The sequence below is a fragment of the Oncorhynchus tshawytscha genome, linkage group LG10 (assembly GCF_018296145.1).
Source record: "Oncorhynchus tshawytscha isolate Ot180627B linkage group LG10, Otsh_v2.0, whole genome shotgun sequence".
NCBI lineage: Eukaryota > Metazoa > Chordata > Actinopteri > Salmoniformes > Salmonidae > Oncorhynchus > Oncorhynchus tshawytscha.
In genome coordinates this window covers 33847945-33860402 of record NC_056438.1, presented here as the reverse complement: position 1 = coordinate 33860402, position 12458 = coordinate 33847945, and the positions used below count along the sequence as shown (strand labels likewise).

The 12458-nt window shown below is 43.4% G+C and overlaps 1 long non-coding RNA gene and 1 pseudogene across 1 annotated transcript; both read right to left on the bottom strand.

The window, feature by feature from the left end:
- Window positions 1-411: 411 nt before the first annotated feature.
- On the bottom strand, window positions 412-1233 carry LOC112261058. The gene is made up of 3 exons (XR_002955090.1): window positions 1098-1233; window positions 746-891; window positions 412-566 (listed from the first exon to the last, which is right to left on the bottom strand). It is a non-coding gene; the product is annotated as an uncharacterized LOC112261058 (long non-coding RNA).
- A 7155-nt stretch (window positions 1234-8388) lies between these two features.
- On the bottom strand, window positions 8389-9513 carry LOC121847643 (annotated as a pseudogene).
- Window positions 9514-12458: the final 2945 nt, after the last annotated feature.

Below are 12458 nucleotides of genomic sequence, written 5' to 3'. Positions count from 1 at the left end.
TTAAATTCAGGCTGTAATACAACCAAATGTGGAAAAATAAAGGGTGTGAATACTTTCCAAAGGCACTATATGTGTGCACATAAACCTAATCATATTTCTCTAAAAAAGGCAAAGATGGCTGAAACTCCAAAGTAATCTCTGTCCTACCTGCTAGTAGAATGGATGTTGCTCCTCTCAGGGATATAAATCTGGTTGGACACTCCTAGCCTCAGGCTAGCCTCAGGCTCCTGTAGCCAGAGATAGTCTTGTGTGACCCCAAAGGCGACTCTGCTGGCATCATCTGTGATCGCCACACAACAGACTCCAGGCTCATTCATTAGGTCCGAGCACAATAGTGTCGACAGTGATCACAGATGGACAATAAAGTTATTTGAATTTGAATCTGGCTTGATACTGTACATACCGTGCCTTTCTGCAGGTCCCAGAGGGTGAGGTAGGGTGTATGTTGAGCCTGGCTGTAGTTGGCCAGGACCAGATGTCCCCCAGGGCGAGTGAGGGCGATGATGTGGCGGGTCAGCAAGGACGTTCTGGCCACCAGGATATGGAGGTGTTCCTGGGACTTCACGCTGAACACATTGAGGTGGTGGGAGAAATAGGAACACACCACCAGTTGATAGAGAGGGGTAGTGAGGAGATCAGAGGGATGGAGAGACATCACATAGGTTAATTAAACTCTACAGAGCCAGCCACATATTCAGAGCACACTAGTAAAATAGTAGACATGGCGCACACACAAACACTTTACCTGTTGGTCCCCACCGAGGAGGTATTGGTCTATGGAGTAGTATGTCTCCCTGTCCAACCTACTCTGCTCCCTTTGCGCCTCCCTTTTCGTCCTCCTCTTCTTAGCAGAGTGTCTCTCTGTCATTCCTTCCCAGGGCATCACCTGAACTAGGGTTAATAGTAATCCACAGAGCAATATAAATGTGTATATTGTTACAGCTACAACACTGGAGTGTTCAGAATTATTGAGAGCATTAGACTACAGGGTAATAGCAAGGTAATAAAATAGTAACATTGAAAACAAGTTATGCTGGATTTTTGGACAGATAGCTTAGCTTGCACTACTTTTCTGGTAGAGTCTCTGGTTTTGTTACCTGTGGTTACCTGTGGTCTCCTTAATGATGGTGGTATCCGGGAATGCCTGTCTCTGACGATGCTGCTGGACACTTTGATCCTCCCTTTGATATACCCAGACTCTAGGTCCCACACTACCAGATGGTCCCTATAACACCCAACAGTCCAAATAAAATAGGTTATGGACAATATAGGTGTTATAAAAAAAGTGTTAGCCTTCCACATCCCAAAACCGGTTCACAACAATGGGGAAAACCGTATTAGGGGCAACAATGAACAAAACATTGTTTAAGCTGTGCAAGAATTAGGATGCTAGAGGGTATTATTTCTCTGAAGTAACTGACTCAGAGGGACTGTTTTTGGAGTGTGGTGTTTCAGGTGGTGGACTAAGTTAGCTGGTGCTTGTTTCAAGTAACCGACTCTCTCTCCCCTTGTCTCAGACAAGCCCAGGAGTAGCTGTCCGACCGGGAGCCTTTATTTGTGTCGGGGACAGGGGACGATGTAAAGACCAGACTGTCTCTTAAGCTAGCTTCTCTTGAACAGGTCATAGAGCAGCAGAGTATATGGAGTCAAGTGTGACAGAAGCTTAATGACTAGGCTTTAGCTCAGTGGGCTAACATAGTCTTGTTGCATGCAGGAGACCTGAGCTCGAACCTAGGGACTCACAAATGTAGAGCACATATTTCACGACAACTAATAAGGTGACTTCAATCCATGAAGTGAAACAACAGTGTAGAGCAGAGGGGATTCAGTATGGATACCAGGCAAATTGATAAATTAGTTGGTGACCTGGAATATGGGTGAGGGGGTGTCAGTGAAGGTGGCTGTCCCTCTGTCTGTCAGGATGTACAGCTTCATGTCATGGACCAAGGCCACGTCGGTGTTGCCATGGAGACCGTAATCCACTCTGACTGGCCACCCTGTGAACCTTGACCTGGTCAGGTTCCAGACCCGCACCGTGCAGAGCCGTAGGGATCTGCACACCTCGTAGCTATCACCAATGGGAGACAGAGACCCTGGAAAGATCAAGACATCAAAGCAGATACCTGGGGCACAACTTAATTGTCTAAAGTGGCATCCTTTCTCCTTGTCATCGCCTTCAACTGCATTGATGTGAAAGGCAGGGCAGGAGAAGCAAATTCCCAGTAGGTATCTACACATCTCGTCTATGCCGTATAAATAGAACAGTGAATGTGAAGGAGAGGAGATGAGAGGAGGATATCAATTTAGACTATTGAGTTGTCCCCAATTACATGCTAAAACGGAAACAAAAATAAGAATATTTAAAAATACACAGTACTACTTAAACACAGAAAATACTAATACCAATATTATTTGAACATTAACAATACAGAAAAATAGTACAGTAAATAAATTCTTGATAAAACCTACTGTTGGTGTTTCGTCATGGGGAGGACCTCCTCTGTGTTGCCCCTCCTCACCTTGTGGACGTTGTCGGTGAGGGTCTGATCCTTGACCCAGGAGGACAGGTCCCACAGCCTTAGGTATCTCTACCCTCTGCACACCCCCAGACAGAACTACAGCTCCAAAGACACACCTACAGACAGGGGAGAGTAGAGTACCAAAAGGAAATGGTTTGTATCTGTCGATGTAAACCAATGTAAGGCCCTGAGTTCACTAAGATTGCGCATGTGAATAAAACGGTTATATGTATATTCACTGGGCTTTCCCATATGAATCCACAGAAGTCTCTCCCGCTCTAGCACAAACACTGCAAGATAATGCTGCAGGTAGCCTAGTGGTTAGAGCAAGTCTGCCAGTAACCGAAAGGTTGCTGGATTGAATCCTAGAGCTGACAAGGTTATTCTGCTCCTGAACAAGACAGTTAGTTAACCCACTAATCCCTGGTAGGCCATCACTGTAAATAAGAATTTGTTCTTAACGGACTTGCCTAGTTAAATAAAGGTTAAATAAAGCAAATGTTTAATGAATGATGAATTAACCCTAAGCCTTTTCTGTCGTTATGACTGTTGATGGTGGTGACCTGTGAGATGTAGTCCTGGCTGTAGCCCAGGATGGAGCGCTGGTGCGCGAAACTGGCCATGCTGTACGGCTCGATATGGATGATCTCACTCACTTTCCCGCTTGTAAGGGTACCTGGGCACTATGAACAGTCTGTTGTGGCCACTCTGTGTTCTGTTTCTAAAAATCAAAATATATTATAATGTGATTATAATGCCGTGATAAAAACTTTCGGAAGCATTTATGAACAGGGGTTGGAACCAGTTCAAGGAACAGAACCAGAACTGGGAACAAAAGCGATCTATAGTGTTCTGGAACGGAACCATTATTTTAAAAGCATGGGAACTGGTTATAATATTATTTTTATATTATTTCAGTCCCACAAAAAAAAACACAACAAACCACCTATGCAAAGCCCTTCCTCTGTCAATCAGAAACGTATTTTAGAGTCTGCCTGCCTGCTGTAAATCTTTGCCAGTGTGTGTGCATGTAGCCAGGATACAACATAACTGTAGCCTACTGACATTACAATCATGATTCAGAAGATAGGGAGAGACATTTTTATCAAGAATGGAAGAATAGATTAACTTTTTCAATGCTCGTTAGGGATAGTATAGTTATTACATTTCACATTGGATTTATTAACTTCAAAAAGGTAAGACTTGTTTTTAATTCTGGTGCCCATTTGACAAACAAGCTTGTTAGCTAGCTAGCTCTGATACAAGTTCAAAGACAAAGGTCCTCCATATAAGCTGCTCCTTCGTAGGTTTAATTCTGTGGGCCTAATTCAGATAATGACAATCTACACAAGATGCCCAGTGCTTCAAGCCAAGCCTCCTCTTCTACCCTCTCACTCTCTCCCTACCTGCAAAATTAAATTGGTGAAGAAATTTAATGTCAAGCACACACAACATAGGTGCTAAGGGTTATTAATAGAGGGGACGCATACTTGCAGTTTAAGTTTTATCAAGTTAAATAAAGGTTGGCCTAGATAAAACCAATACCTGCAAAAGAGCAGTAGGTACTGAGCAGTAATTGTGAAAGAAAAACTCCTTCAATGTACACAAAATTTGTCCACACTAGTTGGGTAGTGCATTTTAATTAATGACAACCTGAATGAACAAAACCTGGAATCCCAAAAACATTTCCAGATAGTTATATTTTAACTTCAATAAAACTATAGTTTGTAGGAGCTACCTTAAGTACGATGAGTAGAGACCAGCAGTAACAAGAAAAGAGTACCAAAGACACATGAATGGGTGGAGTTAGGGCGCTTCCACCAGAGTTCTCCAATGGCACCAGGGGGAGACCTAGTTTTAGTGGGATGGGAACATGGGAGATCATATCAACCATTATTTAAAATGGGAAAAATTGACCATACCAATCAAGATCTTGCTCAAACTGGTTAGTGAGAATTGGTATAATACGAGGGGAGAAGGTATATCGTATGAACTCAGACTGTGGCCAATTATATCCCCCTTTGTCCTTAGTGGAAAAGTCCATTAGTCACTTCCCTGTTTAGTGACGTGTGCCCCGTAGTAATTCACTGCAAAGCCAGCCTGAGTTACCTGATCTCTAACCACTTTAAACATGTATAGCTACAAAATTCTACATTCTATAGATTGTTTAATGGTTCTTTTTTGTTTGTAGGAGCTACCTTACACGCACTCAGTAAGGAGCTGAAGTCCTAAAATCCTAAAACCTAAATAGAAAAATATTTGGACCCAACTTGATCAATTCTCCTTCATGTACTCTTTCCACACACACATGTTCCATCATCTCCCATTTTCTCTCATTTTCTCTTTCTCTCCCTTGCATGCTCTCTCCCATCAGTTTCACTCATTGTCTCCCTGCTCCATCTACCTCCGTCTCTTAAGAATCACATGCATAATTATCTTTTGCATACAAACTAAAATGTAATAGATGTACCTGATCTAAAATTTGCATGATGTTAGTGGTCTTTTCCCACGTTGCTCCTCCTTTGGCTCGGATTACTTTGATCAGCTGACTTGAATGCATGTCTAACTGGCCCATGAACTTCGCTTTCAAGGTAACAGTCATGATTCTGAGGAACTCTTAATTTATCTGGAACAAATAACATAGCACAGAGCTTTGAAATCATTATAACAAATCCAACCTGAATGTCCATAAAAATCACCAACATCTACTTCCTCTCAACCTTCCCACATTGTGACAAATGCATCACAGCCCACTGTAACTAAAAACCAATCACTTCAGCTCATACATCCTCTCATTTCGATTGAAAGCGAAAGTCTGAGCCATTTTGTCCCTGACAGTCTTGCCATTATTCCTTTTCCCAACCTCTTTCAGAAGTTCAAGTCTCTCTTTTTCAAGGCTTTCGGGAGAATGACCAGTAGGGATGGATGGATAATAGCCTCAGTTCATTTTGGCTTTTTAACCTTTTTTGCCGGGACAGCATCTGCAGTCGCTTTGGATTTCAGTGAGTTAACGGAGAGCTCAGGACACCCGTATAATTTGAGCTGGGTCCTGTAGTTTCCCCATTTTGTACTTTAGTCTTTGTTTCCAACCGTAGAAGCCATTGAACGATCCATATTCTTTCAAGCAGGGTTTTTCTTGATTGAGCAATCTACAATACATTCGGAAAGTATTCATACCCCTTGACTTGTTCCACATTTTGTTATGTTACAGCCTTATTCTAAAATTGAATACATTATTTTTTTTACTCATCAATCTACACACAATAGACCCATAATGACAAAGCAAAAACAGGTTTTTAGAAATCTTACCCTAAAATACAGAAATACCTTATTTAAGTATTCAGACCCTTTGCTATGAGACTCAAAATTGAGCTCAAGTGCATCCTGTTTCCATTGATCATCCTTTAGATGCTTCTACAACTTGATTGAGTCCACCTGTGGTAAATTCAATTGATTGGACATGATTTGGAAAGACACACACCTGTCTATATAAGGTCCCACAGTTGAAAATCTCAGAGCAAAAACCAAGCCATGAGGTTGAAGAAATTGCCGTAGAGCTCCGAGACAGGATTGTGTCAAGGCACAGATCTGGAGAAGGGTACCAAAACAGCATGCAGCATTGAAAGTCCCCACACAGTGGCCTCCATCATTCTTAAATGGAAGAAGCTTGGAATCACCAAGAATCTTCCTAGAGCTGGCCGCTCGCCCAAACTGAGCAATCAGGGGAGAAGGGCCTTGGTCAGGGAGGTGACCAAGAACCCGATGGTCATTCTGACAGAGCTCCAGAGTTCCTCTGTGGAGATGGGAGAACCTTCCAGAAGGACAACCATCTCTGCAGCACTCCACCAATCAGACCTTTATGGTAAAGTGGCAAGACGGAAACCACTCCTCAGTAAAAAGCACATGACAGTCCACTTGGAGTTTGCCAAAAGGCACCTAAAGATTCTCAGACCATGAGAAACAATTCTCTGGTCTGATGAAACCAACATTGTACTCTTTGGCCTGAATGCCAAGCGTCACATCCGGAGGAAAGCTGGCACCATCCATGCTGTGGCGATGTTTTTCAGGAAAAGTGCCCTTGATGAAAACCTGCTCCAGAGCGCTCAAGACCTCAGACTGGGGCAGGAGTGGCTTTTGAATGTCCTTGAATGTCCTTGAGTGGCCCAGCCAGAGCTCGGACCTGAACCCGATTGAACATCTGAGAGACCTCAAAATAGCTGTGCACCGACGCTCCCCATCCAACCTGACAGAGTTTGAGAGGATCTTCAGAGAAGAATGGTAGAAACTCCCCAAATACAGGTGTGCCAAGCTTGTAGATTGATACCCAAGAAGACTGCCAAAGTTGCTTCAACAAAGTACTGAGTAAAGGGTCTGAATACTTACAGTGCCTTGAAAAAGAATTCACCTTTGGCGTTTTTCCTATTCGGTTGCATACACAAAATAGTTCAAATTGGTGAAGTGAAATGAAAAAAATAACTTGTTTCAAAAAATTATTATTATTATAATTTTTTTTAAAGTGGTGGTGAAGTGAAATTAAAAAATGACAAAACCCCCCCAGAAATGTTGTAACGCTTGTCGTCTGGGGAAGGAGAGGAGGACCAAAGTGCAGCGTGGTAAGTGTTAATATTTAAAATATTTTAATTAACACTGAAAACAAAACAATAAACAACCAACGAACAGTCCTGTAAGGTACAACACTAAACAGAAAATAACCACCCACAAAACACAATGGAAAACAGGCTACCTAAATATGGTTCTCAATCAGGGACAACGATTGACAGCTGCCTCTGATTAAGAACCATACCAGGCCAAACACAGAAATAGAAAATCATAGACAAACTAACATAGAAAACCCACCCAAAACCCACCCACCCTGACCATACTAAAACAAAAAGACAAAACAATGGAACTAAGGTCAGAACGTGACAAAAGTGGTGCGTGCATATGTATTCACCCCCTTTACTATGAAGCCCCTAAATAAGATCTGGTGCAACCTATTACCTTCAGAAGTCACATAATTAATTAAATAAAGTTCCCCTGTGTGCAATCTAAGTGTCACATGATCTCAGTATACATGCAACACCACTAAGCAAGGGTGCCGCTTGCAAGGGATACCACCAAGCAAGCGGCACCATGAAGGAGCTTTCCAAACTGGTCAGGGACAAAGTTGTGGAGAAGTACAGATTAGGGTTGCGTTATAAAAAAATATCTGAAACTTTGAACATCCCACGGAGCACCATTAAATCCATTATTAAAAAATGGAAAGAAGATGGCACCACAACAACCCTGCCAAGAGAGGGCCGTGTACCAAAACTCACGGACCAAGCAAGGAGGTCATTAATCAGAGAGACAAAAAAGAGATCAAGGATAACCCTGATGGAGCTGCAAAGCTCCACAGCGGAGATTGAAGGATCTGTCCATACGGACCACTTTAAGCCCTACACGCCACAGAGCTGGGCTTATGGTAGAGTGGACATAAAAAAGCCATTGCTTAAGCCTCCCGTTGTCCTCATATTCTGTTCCGGGTCAACCGTGTCGCCTTCACTAAACCCCCAATGAGCACAAGTGGGACTGTATGCGGGTGCACAGCCTTTGCAGATATATTTCTTACATCTGCAGCACACAGTATGTGTATTACAGTCCTTCTTTGGTGGGCAGATCTGACACCTCTTCCTCTTACTTGCCCCAGCTGGGGATGTGGCTGGGGCAGATGGCTCCTCAGGTTGATCACGAGATCTAGCCCTGCGAACAGCTTCCATAAGTTCTGCAGATGCTTCTGTGCGGGGGAGATGCTCCCTTTTTTCAATTAATGCCTTTCCCAGCTGCTCCAGGAACACCCTCCTCTTGTTTCCGCTTACAAGGCATCCAGCTAGGGTTGATCTCTCCATATGACAAAGGTATTGTAGGAGGAAACATCAATGATGTTGTGGAAGATGACCAGGGGCCAGCGGGCAGTCATCCTTCTGCAGCTGTACATTCCAATCACCTTATCTAGGTTGTCCACACCTCCTTTGTTGCAGTTGTAGTCTAGGATGGTGTCTGGCCTCCTGTCCTGGCGATCGCTAATTTCAGCCTCTGTGTGCAGTGTGCTCAGAAGCAAAACACATTCTTGTTTTTCTTTGGGAGGTAGGAAACTAGAGTGGTGGTGGGCGTGAAAGCAAACCTTGATGAGAAGAACTCTCTTTCCTTTGACACAAGCAGTGCAGGTGGGAGCTCAGACCTGTTCTTTCGAACCATGCCAACCATGGTGACGTTCCTCTTCAGGAGCTGCCGTTCGAGTTCATAAGAGGAGAAGAAATTGTCACGTGACATTGTGACCCCTCAGTCCCATCATGCACAACTGGTTCTGGTTCTGGTTCCCCTGGTTCTTCTCTGGGCCTCCACTGGTCGGCTTCCCGGTGTAGACTTGCAACTTCCAAGCGTAGCTGGAATTGGCGTCGCAGGCCACCCATGACTTGATCCCATATTTTGATGGCTTGCTGGGCATGTTCTGCCGGAATGGACAACGGCGTTTGGCAAGAATAGATTAGAGTCATCGGTAATTATTAGTATCGGTGTCACACAGAAACAGTCACAGAAGTCAGTGGTGAAAATCACTTTTATTATATATATAAATTGATATTTATTTATAAAGCCCTTTTTACATCAGCTGATATCTCAAAGTGGAGTACAGAAACCCAGCCTAAAACCCCAAACAGCAGCAATGCAGGCGTAGAAGCACGCTGGCTTGGAAAATCTCCCTAGAAAGGACAGAACCTAGGAAGAAACCTTGATATACCTAGATATACCTAGATATACTACCTCTGAATGGAACCAGTTGCTCATCCACTGTCACGTCAGGCCCTGGGTTGTAAAGGACTGGCAGCCGCTCCACCCACTTGTCCCAGACCCCTCTTATGGCTGCCAGTTTGTCTGTCACACGTCTTGTGGGTCTTGACTCACGGTCAACAAATCGTAGCAGTCTTGAGTAAGTGTGAAAGAGTTTGAGTGGCATCGTGGCACGGAAAATGGCCCTTCCACTCTCTGCATCCCATAGACTAGCGGCAGCCTCACCTCTGGACCTGTATACACCTGCTAAGATTACCAGCCCTATATAGGCATGCAGGTCAGTCTCATCCATCCCTTTCCAGCTGTCTCCATATTTTCGAAACCCCTCCAGATTTGTCATGTCCAGGATGATTTTTTCTATTGCTGGTGTGATGAACAGGTAGAATGTCGAGACCATGTCAATGGCATGGGAAATGGGATATGTTGTGGGTCCCGGGTCATCTCCAGGCCCTTATGCTCTGCCATCCTTCCCTGTTTGTGATATGCTACTGAGGGCCATTTGATTTTGCAGTTTTTTTGACAGGAAAGTTTCTCTTTCAGCTTGAGGGATTTCTTCTTCCTCCCCATTTTCATCTTCTGACACATCCTCTATTTCCTCTTCAGAATCATAGCAGTCTTGCTGGACATTTGAAAATATCTGTTCTAGAATCTGTTCAGCAGTGAACCACACAGTCATGGCTTCAGCACCTTGGAGAAGACCTCATGTCTGGCCATGTACGGACATGTACCGATGGAAATATTTTTTTAAATAAAAGAAAATATATATTTCACCTTTATTTAACCAGTTAGGCTAGTTGAGAACAAGTTCTCATTTGCAACTGCGACCTGGCCAAGATAAAGCAAAGCAGTTCGACACATACATCAACACAGAGTTACACATGGAATAAACAAACATACAATGAATAATACAGTAGAAAGGTATATATACAGCATGTGAAAATTAGGGAGGATAAGGGAGGTAAGGCAATAAATAGGCCATGGTGGCATGGTAATATCGAATAGAATATATAATTAGAATATAGAAATTAAACACTGGAATGGTAGAATGTGCAGAAGATGACTGTACAAGAAGAGATACTGGGGTGCAAAGGAGCAAGATAAATAAATAAATACAGTATGTTGATGAGGTAGATTGGATGGGCTATGTACAGGTGCAGTGATCTGGGAGCTGGTGTTTAAAGCTAGTGAGGGAGGTAAGTGGTTTTTTCAGTTTGTTCAAGTAATTGGCAGCAGAGAACTGGAAGGAGAGGCGGCCAAAGGAAGAATTGGCTTTGGGGGTGACAAGTGAGATATACAGTGAGACAAAAAAGTATTTAGTCAGCCACCAATTGTGCAAGTTCAGACAAAATGAGATTTTTTTTTTCTCAGAAAATCACAATGTAGGATTTTTAATGAATTTATTTGCAAATTATGGTAGAAAATAAGTATTTGGTCACCGACAAACAAGCAAGATTTCTGGCTCTCACAGACCTGTAACTTTGTCTTTAAGAGGCTCCTCTGTCCTCCACTCGTTACCTGTATTAATGGCACCTGTTTGAACTTGTTATCAGTATAAAAGACACCTGTCCACAACCTCAAACAGTCACACTCCAAACTCCACTATGGCCAAGACCAAAGAGCTGTCAAAGGACACCAGAAACAAAATTGTAGACCTGCATCAGGCTGGGAAAACTGAATCTGCAATAGGTAAGCAGCTTGGTTTGAAGAAATCAACTGTGGGAGCAATTATTAGGAAATGGAAGACATACAAGACCACTGATAATCTCCCTCGATCTGGGGCTCCACGCAAGATCTCACCCCGTGGGGTCAAAATGATCACAAGAACGGTGAGCAAAAATCCCAGAACCACACGGGGGGACCTAGTGAATGACTTGCAGAGAGCTGGGACCAAAGTAACAAAGCCTACCATCAGTAACACACTACGCCGCCAGGGACTCAAATTCTGCAGTGCCAGACGTGTCCCCCTGCTTAAGCCAGTACATGTCCAGGCCCGTCGGAAGTTTGCTAGAGAGCATTTGGATGATCCAGAAGAAGATTGGGAGAATGTCATATGTTCAGATGAAACTAAAATAGAACTTTTCGGCAAAAACTCAACTCGTCATGTTTGGAGGACAAAGAATGCTGAGTTGCATCCAAAGAACACCATACCTACTGTGAAGCATGGGGGTGGAAACATCATGCTTTGGGGCTGTTGTTCTGCAAAGGGACCAGGACGACTGATCCGTGTAAAGGACAGAATGAATGGGGCCATGTATCGTGAGATTTTGAGTGAAAACCTCCTTCCATCAGCAAGGGCATTGAAGATGAAACGTGGCTGGGTTTTTCAGCATGACAATGATCATCAGAAGCATTTCAAGGTCCTGGAGTGGCCTAGCCAGTCTCCAGATCTCAATCCCATAGAAAATCTTTGGAGGGAGTTGAAAGTCCGTGTTGCCTAGCAACAGCCCCAAAACATCACTGCTCTAGAGGAGATCTGCATGGAGGAATGGGCCAAAATACCAGCAACAGTGTGTGAAAACCTTGTGAAGACTTACAGAAAACGTTTGACCTCTGTCATTGCCAACAAAGGGTATATAACAAATTATTGAGATAAACTTTTGTTATTGACCAAATACTTATTTTCCACCATCATTTGCAAATAAATTCATTAAAAATCCTTCAATGTGATTTTCTGGATTTTCTTTCTAATTTTGTCTGTCATAGTTGAAGTGTACCTATGATGAAAACTACAGGCCTCTCTCATCTTTTTAAGTGGGAGAACTTGCACAATTGGTGGCTGACTAAATACTTTTTTGCCCCACTGTACCTGCTGCAGCGCGTGCTGCTATGGTGGGTGCTGCTATGGTGACCAGTGAGTTGAGATAAGGCGGGGCTTTACCAGGCAGAGGCTTGTAGATGATTTTGATCCAGTGGGTTTGGTGACGAGTATGAAGCGAGGGCCAGCCAACGAGAGAGTACAGGTCGCAGTGGTGGGTAGTATATGGGGCTTTGGTGACAAAACGGATGGCACTGTGATAGACTGCATCCAATTTGTTGAGTAGAGTGTTGGAGGCTATTTTGTAAATGATTTAGCCGAAGTCGAGGGTTGGTAGGATGGTCAGTTTTATGAAG